Genomic DNA, 9081 nt, shown 5'->3' on the forward strand with positions numbered 1-9081 from the left:
GGAGGTAGGAGAACCAGATGAGAGCAAGAATGAGTGGGCCCCACAAGCCTGGGTGGCGCAGCCAGGGGGGTGCCCACGCCCCAAGGGCTTGTGGCCCACTGGTGCAGCCCCTAGACAAGCGTTTGTCTCAGAATTTTTCAAAAACTCCAGAAAAAATCATACTTGATTTTCAGGATGTTCGGAGAAATTTTATTTTCGGGGTACTTTTCCACCGGACGCTAAAACAGAAAACAGGGAAAACTAAACTAAATCTATCATTTTTCTTCTAAGCAACCTAAAATGAAAGCTTGGAACAGAGGTTTGTGACTCCTCGATTCATCCATCTCATGGTCATCGAAAGAAAATCCGTCAATGAGGATGATCAAGTCTCCTCGACAAACCTTTTCGAATCGCAAAAGAGAATGGAGAATTTTCGAATAGCCACTAGGTCACCTCAATGGGGATGTGTATCTCCCCAACAAGCAAATCATACTTCATCTTGACACGAGGAATAGGGCATTCAAAGCTCCCAATAAGAATTGATGAAGTTTTTTTGATAGCATTGATGCAATGTACTTGATATTGTTTCTTCAGGAAGTGCACCATATGCTCATTACCATTGACATGGAAAGTGACATTGCCTCTGTTGCAATCTATAACAGCCCCTGCAGTGTTTAAAAAGGGTCTTCCAAGGATGGCCGCCATGGCATCGTCCTCAGGAATATCCAAGATAACAAAGTTTGTTAAGATAGTGACATTAGCAACCATGACAGGCACATCCTCGCAAATGCTGATAGGGAAAGCACTTGATTTGTCCTCCATTTGCAGTGAGATTTTAGTGGGTGTCAACTTATCCTGTTCAAGTCTATGATAAAGAGAGAGAGGCATAACACTAACGCCGGCTCCAAGGTCGCATCAAGAAGTTCTAACGTAGTTGCCTTTAATGGAGCAAGGTATAGTGGGCACACCGGGATCACCTAGTTTCTTCGGAGTTCCACCCTTGAAAGTGTAATTGGCAAGCATGGCGGAGATCTCAAGATCAGGTATCCTCCTCTTATTAGTCACAATATCTTTCATGTACTTAGCATACGGAGACATTTTGAGCATATCTGTCAAACGCATTTGCAGAAAGACAGGTCTAATCATTTCAACGAATCGCTCAAAATCCTCATCATCCTTTTTCTTGGATGGTTTGGGAGGAAAGGGCATGGGTTTTTGAACCCATGGTTCCCTTTCTTTACCATGCTTCCTAGCAGAGAAGTCGTTCTCATCGTATCTTCTATTCTTAGGTTGTGGGTTATCAAGATCAGGTTCAATCTCCACATCCTTTACATTGCTAGGTTGAGCATCTTCATGAACATCACTATTGATATTATCATTAGGCTCATGTACATCACCGGATTGTGTTTCAGCATCAGAGACGGAGACATCGTTTGGACTCTCAGGTGTAGCAGCAACAGGGATGCTAGCGTGCAGCTTCCTATCATCTTTCTTCTTCTTTCTAGGATGACTAGGTGCATCAGTGCTAACTCCTTGAGAATCTTGTTCAATTCTCTTGGGATGACCCTCAGGATACAAAGGTTCCTCGGTCATTCTACCGCCTCTAGTAACGACTCTGATAGAATTATCATTCAACTCATCGAGCAAGTCATTCTGAGCTTTAAGTACTTGTTCTACCTGAGTAGTAACCATAGAGGCATGTTTACTCAGAAGCTTAAGATCATTGACGTTTTTGTCCACACAAGCACTTAAATGACTAAGCATACGAGCATTCTGTTCCAATTGTCTGCTAACAGGATCGTTGAAACTCTGTTGTTTGGCAACAAATTTATCAAATTCATCCATGCATAGGCTAGTAGGTTTATCAAAAGGAGTATCACTCTCATCAAACCTACGCATAGAATTTACTTCTACTACCTGTATCGAGTTATCGAGACCATGGATCTCTTCGATAGGTGGTAGATTTTTGACATCTTTAGATTTAATGCCTTTCTCTCGCATAGATTTCTTGGCTTCTTGCATATCTTCAGGACTGAGGAATATAATACCTCTTTTCTTTGAAGTTGGCTTAGGAGGTGGTTCGGGAATAGTACAGGCATTCTCATTGCACAAGATGTTATTCAGTAGAATCTCAGCTTGTTCTATGGTTCGTTCCCTAAAAACACTACCAGCACAACTAGCTAGGTGGTCTTTAGAAGCATCGGCAAGTCCATTATAGAAGATATCAAGTATTTCATTCTTCTCAAGAGGGTGATCAGGCAAAGCATTCAGTAGCTGGATGAGCCTCCCCCAAGCTTGTGGGAGACTCTCTTCTTCAGCTTGAGCAAAGTTGTATATTTCCTGCAAGGCAGCTTGCTTCTTATGGGCAGTGAAATATTTTTCAGAGAAGTAGTAGACCATATCCTGGGGGCTACGCACACAACCAGGAGCAAGAGAAGTGAACCAGGTCTTAGCATCATCCTTTAGCGAGAAAGGAAACAGCTTGAGGATATAGTAGTGGCGGATATTTTCCTCACTAGTGAATAGGGTGGCTATATCGTGCAGTTTGGTAAGATGGGGTACAACCGTTTCAGACTCATAACCGTGAAAAGGATCATATTCGACCAGAGTGGTTAACTCAGGGTCGACAGAGAATTCATAATCCTTATCGGTCACAAAGATAGGCGAAGTGGCAAACTTCGGGTCGTATTTCATCCTAGCGTTCAGAGATTTTTCTTTCCACTTGCGCAGTAATTTCTCAACATCATAGCTATACTTACATGCAAGAAAGTCCTTAGCTATCTCTCCCTCCATAACATAACACGTATCAGGCATAATAGGCAATTCAGGCATAATAGGTTCTACTTCAATAGTATTAGTAGTTTCAGGTGTATCATCACGTCTAGCAGCAACTCTAGCAATTTGTGCATCAAGGAATGCACCTAGTGGCAAAGCAGTATCAAGCATAGCATCATCAGGCATAGTATCAAGCATAGCATCATCACGCATAGTATCAAGCATAGCATCATCACGCATAGTATCAAGCATAGCATCATCATAAGCATCATGGGCAGCAGAAGTAGCATCATCAAGCACAGGCGACATATCAAGATTTCTAGCAGGAGGTGATCTCGCAAACTTACTCATAACTAAAGGTGAATCAAGTGCACAGCTAGATGGCAGTTCCTTACCTCTCCTCGTAGTGGACGGTGATACGTCCATTTTGCATCATGTTTTCATGTTGATATTTATCGCTTCTTGGGCTGTTATTTCACTTCACGGTACAATTCTTATGCCTTTTCTCTCTTATTTTGCAAGGTTTACATGAAGAGGGAGAATGCCGGCAACTGGAATTCTGACCTGAAAGTGGAGCAAAGTTGAGATACCTATTCCGTGCAACTCCAAACGCCGTAAAAATCAACAAGGATTTTTTCCCGATATATCAAAAATACTGGGCTGAAGAAGTGCCAGAGGGGGGCGTGCAGGTGGCCACAAGCCTGCACGACGCGGCCACCCCCCTAGGCTGCGCCATGAGGGCTTGTGGGCACCCTGCAGGCCCACTTGCCCCCCTATTTTGCTATATGAAGGGTTTCGTCCAGGAAAAAATCAGAGAGGAGCTATTTCATGGTTTCGTTGCTGCCACGAGGCGGAACTTGAGCAGAACCAATCTAGAGCTCCGGCAGGACGATCCTGCCGGGGAAACTTCCCTCCCGGAGGGGGGAATAGTCGCCATCGTCATCACCAACACTCCTCTCGTCGGAGGGGGCTCTTCACCATCAACATCTTCATCAGCACAATCTCATCTCCAAACCCTAGTTCATCTCTTGTAACCAATCTCCGTCTCGCGACTCCGATTGGTACTTGTAAGGTTGCTAGTAGTGTTGGTTGCTCATGTAGTTGATGCTAGTTGGATTATTTGGTGGAAGAGTTTATGTTCAGATCCTTGATGCTACTCATTACCTCTCTGGTAATGAATATGATTATGCTTTGTGAGTAGTTACTTTTGTTCCTGAGGACATGGGATAAGTCATGCTAATAGTAGTCATGTGAATTTGGTATTCGTTCGGTAATTTGATATGTTGTATGTTGTTTTTCCTCTAGTGGTGTTATGTGAAGGTCGAATACATAACACTTCACCATTATTTGGCCTAGAGGAAGGCATTGGGAAGTAGTAAGTAGTTGATGGGTTGCTGGAGTGACAGAAGCTTAAACCCTAGTTTATGTGTTGCTTCGTAAGGGGCTGATTTGGATCCACTAGTTTAATGCTATGGTTAGACTTTGTCTTAATTCTTCTTTCGTAGTTGCGGATGCTGGCGAGAGGGGTTAATCATAAGTGGGATGCTTGTCCAAGTAAGTGCAGTACCCAAGCGTCGGTCCACCCACATATCAAACTATCAAAGTAACGAACGCGAATCATATGAACATGATGAAACTAGCATGACAGAAATTCTTTGTGTCCTCGGGAGCATTTTTCCTCCTATAAGACTTTGTCCAGGCTTGTCCCTTGCTACAAAAGGGATTGGGCCACTTTTTTGCACCGTTGCTGCTTTTGTTACTTGTTGCTCGCTACGAATCATCTCACCACACAATCACTTGTTACCGACAATTTCAGTGCCTGCAGATTTTACCTTGGTGAAAACCACTTGTCAGATCCTTCTTCTCCTCATTGGATTCGACACTCTTACTTATCGAAAGGACTACGATTGATCCCCTATACTTGTGGGTCATCAAGACTCTTTTCTGGCGCCGTTGCCGGGGAGTGAAGTGCCTTTGGTAAGTGGAACTTGGTAACGAAACATTCATATAGTGTGCTGAAATTTATTGTCACTTGTCACTATGGATACTAATCCTTTGAGGGGCTTGTTCGGGGTATCTTCACCTCGAACGGAAGCACAAAGAGTTGCTCCTCAACCTGCTACACCTACTGAAAATTTTTTGCTTTGAATTTCCTTCGGGTATGCTTGAGAAATTGCTGGCTAATCCTTTTACACGAGATGGAACATCACATCCAGACTTGCATCTGATCTATGTAGATGAAGTTTTTGGTTTATTTAAGCTTGTAGGTGTGCCCGAGGATGAGGTCAAGAAGAAGGTATTTTCTTTATCTTTGAAGGATAAGGCGTTGACATGGTATAGGCTATGTGATGATACTGGATCATGGGACTACAATCAGTTGAAATTGGAATTTCATCAAAAGTTTTATCCTATGCATTTAGTACATCGTGATCGGAATTATATTTATAATTTTTGGCCTCGTGACAGAGAAAGCATCGCTCAAGCTTGGGGGAGGCTTAAATCAATGCTATATTCATGCCCCAATCATCAGCTCTCGAGAGAAATTATCATTCAGAACTTCTATGCTCGGCTTTCTCATGATGATCGCACCATGCTTGACACTTCTTGTACCGGTTCTTTTATGAAGAGAGATATTGACTTCAAATGGAATTTATTGGAGATAATTAAATGCAAATATGAAGATTGGGAGCTTGAAGAAGGCAAGGACTCAGGTATGAATTTCACTTTTGATTGCGTTAAATCCTTTGTTGAGACAAATACTTTTTGTGACTTTAGCGCTAAGTATGGACTTGACTCTGAGATAGTAGCTTCATTGTGTGAATCCTTTGCTGTTCATATTGATATCCCCAAAGAGAAGTGGTTTAAATATATCCTCCTTTAGAAGTCAATGTAGTTAAACCCACTCCAGTTGAAGAGAAAGTCATTGCCTATAATGATCATGTTCTTCCCAGTGCGTACATTGAGAAACCACCTTTCCCTGTTAGGATAAAGGATCATTCTAAAGCTTCAACTGTGATACGTAGAGGCTATATTAGAACACCTACACCCCCTGAGAAAATTAGAGTTGAACCTAGCATTGCTATTATCAAAGACCTTCTGTCTGAAGAAGTTGAGGGACATAATATTCACTTCTGTGAAGATGCTGCTAGAATTGCTAAACCTCACGTTAGAGACAAACATAGGCCTGTTGTTGGCATGCCTGTGGTTTCTGTTAAGATAGGAGATCATTGTTATCATGGCTTATGTGACATGGGTTCTAGTGTTAGTGCAATACCTCAATCCTTATACGATGAAATCAAAGACGAGATTGCACCTGTTGAGATAGAACCTATAGATGTCACTATTCGGCTTGCCAATAGTGATACTATCTGTCGTGTGGGAATTGTTAGGGATGTTGAAGTCTTGTGTGGTAAAACGAAGTATCCTATTGATTTCCTCGTTCTTTCTACCGCACAAGATAGCTTTTGTCCCATCATATTTGGCAGACCATTTCTCAATACCGTCAATGCTAATATTGACTGTGAGAAGCAAACTGTCACTGTTGGCTTTGAAGGTGTGTCACATGAGTTCAATTTCTCTAAGTTTGGTAGACAACCTCATGAAAACGAGTTACCTAGTAGGGATGAAACTATTGCCTTAGCTTCTATTGTCGTGCCTCCTACTGATCCCTTAGAGCAATACTTGCTTGAGCATGAAAATGATATGCATATGGATTAAAGGGATGAGATAGATAGAGTTGTCTTAGAACAATATCCTATCCTGAAGAATAATTTGCATGTTGAACTGCTTGGGGATCCACCCCCACCAAAGGGCGATCCTGTGTTCGAGCTTAAACAGTTGCCTGATACTCTTAAGTATGCCTATCTTGATGAAAGAGATATATCCTGTCATTATTAGTGCTAGCCTCTTAGAGCAAGAAGAAAAGAAGTTACTAAAAACTCTAAGGAAGCATCGTGCCGCTATTGGATATACTCTTGATGATCTTAAGGGCATTAGTCCTACTCTATGCCAGCACAAGATCAAAACTGATCCTGAATTCAAACCAGTTGCTGATCATCAAAGGAGATTAAATCCTAAGATGAAAGAAGTAGTGAGAAAAGAAATACTAAAGCTCCTGGAAGCGGGTATTATCTATCATGTTGCTCATAGCGATTGGGTGAGTCCGTTGCATTGCGTCCCTAAGAAGGGAGGCATTACCGTTGTCCCTAATGATAAGGATGAGTTGATCCCACAGAGGATTATTACTGGCTATAGGATGGTGATTGATTTTAGGAAGTTGAATAAAGCCACTAGGAAAGATCATTACCCTTTTCCTTTTATCGACCAGATGCTATAAAGACTGTCTAAACACACACACTTGTGCTTTCTAGACGGTTATTCTGGTTTCTCCCAAATACCAGTTGCACAATTTAATCAGGAGAAAACCACTTTCACCTGCCCTTTCGAAACCTTTGCTTATAGACGTATGCCTTTTGGCTTATGTAATGCACCTGCCACCTTTCAAAGATGTATGATGGCTATATTCTCTCAATTTTGTGAAAAGATTGTTGAGGTCTTCATGGATGACTTCTCCGTTTACAGGTCTTCCTTTGAGGATTGCCTCAGCAACCTTGATCGAGTATTGCAGAGATGTAAAGACACCAATCTTGTCTTGAATTGGGAGAAGTGCCACTTTATGGTTAATGAAGGCATCGTCTTAGGACATAAAATTTATGAAAGAGGTATTGAAGTTGATAAGGCTAAGGTTGATGCAATCGAGAAAATGCCATACCCCACAGATATCAAAGGGATAAGAAGTTTCCTTGGTCATGTTGGTTTCTATAGAAGGTTCATTAAAGACTTCTTTAAGATTTCTAGGCCTCTTACTAATCTCTTGCAAAAGGATATTCCTTTTGTCTTTCACGATGATTTTGAGGAAGCCTTCGAAATACTTAAGAGGGCTTTGATAACTGCACCTATTGTTCAACCACCTGATTGGAACTTGCCTTTTGAAATCATGTGTGACGCCATTGATTATGTTGTTGGTGCTGTTCTAGGGAAAAGAGTTGATAATAAGTTGAATGTTATTCACTACGCTAGTAAAACTCTAGACAGTGCCCGGAAAAACTATGCTACTATGGAGAAGGAGTTTTTAGCAGTCGTGTTTGCATGTGAAAAGTTCAGGTCTTACATAGTCGATTCCAAAGTCACTATTCACACTAATCATGCTGCTATTAAGTACCTCATGGAGAAGAAGGACGCTAAACCTAGACTTATCAGATGGGTTCTCTTGCTACAAGAATTTGATTTGCACGTTGTCGACAGAAAGGGTGTTGATAACCCCGTAGCAGATAACTTGTCTAGGTTGGAGAACGTTCTTGATGACCCACAACCTATTGATCATAGCTTTCCGGATGAGAAACTGAGTGTCATCAATGCTTCACGTAGTGCACCGTGGTATGCTGATTATGCAAACTATATCGTTGCCAAATACATACCACCTAGTTTCACGTACCAACAAAAGAAGAAATTCTTCTTTGACTTGAGACATTACTTTTGGGATGATCCTCACCTTTATAAGGAAGGAGTAGATGGTGTTATTAGACGTTGTGTACCTGAACATGAACAGGGACAGATCCTACAGAAGTGTCACTCCGAGGCCTACGGAGGACACCATGCAGGAGATAGAACTGCACACAAGGTATTGCAATCAGGTTTCTATTGGCCCACTCTCTTCAAGGATGCCCGTAAGTTTGTCTTGTCTTGTGACGAATGTCAAAGAATAGGTAATATTAGCAAACGTCAGGAAATGCCTATGAACTATTCACTTGTCATTGAACCATTTGATGTTTGGGGCTTTGATTATATGGGGCCTTTTACAAAATCCAATGGGTATACTCACATCTTAGTTGTTGTTGATTACGTCACTAAGTGGGTAGAAGCTATCCCCACTAGTAGTGCTGATCACAACACTTCTATAAAGATGTTGAAAGAAGTTATCTTCCCTAGATTTGGAGTCCCTAGATATCTAATGACCGACGGTGGTTCACACTTCATTCATGGTGCTTTCCGTAAAACGCTTGCTAAGTACGATGTCAACCATAGAATTGCGTCTCCCTATCACCCTCAGTCCAGTGGTCAAGTAGAGCTAAGTAATAGAGAGATTAAACTGATTCTGCAAAAGACTGTCAACAGGTCTAGAAAGAATTATTCTAAGAAGCTCGATGATGCACTGTGGGCTTATAGAACTGCCTATAATAATCCCATGGGCATGTCTCCGTACAAAATGGTGTATGGGAAAGCATGTCAATTGCCTCTTGAGCTAGAGCATAAAGCTTATTGGGCAAT

This window comes from Hordeum vulgare, chromosome 6H (assembly GCF_904849725.1).
Source record: "Hordeum vulgare subsp. vulgare chromosome 6H, MorexV3_pseudomolecules_assembly, whole genome shotgun sequence".
NCBI lineage: Eukaryota > Viridiplantae > Streptophyta > Magnoliopsida > Poales > Poaceae > Hordeum > Hordeum vulgare.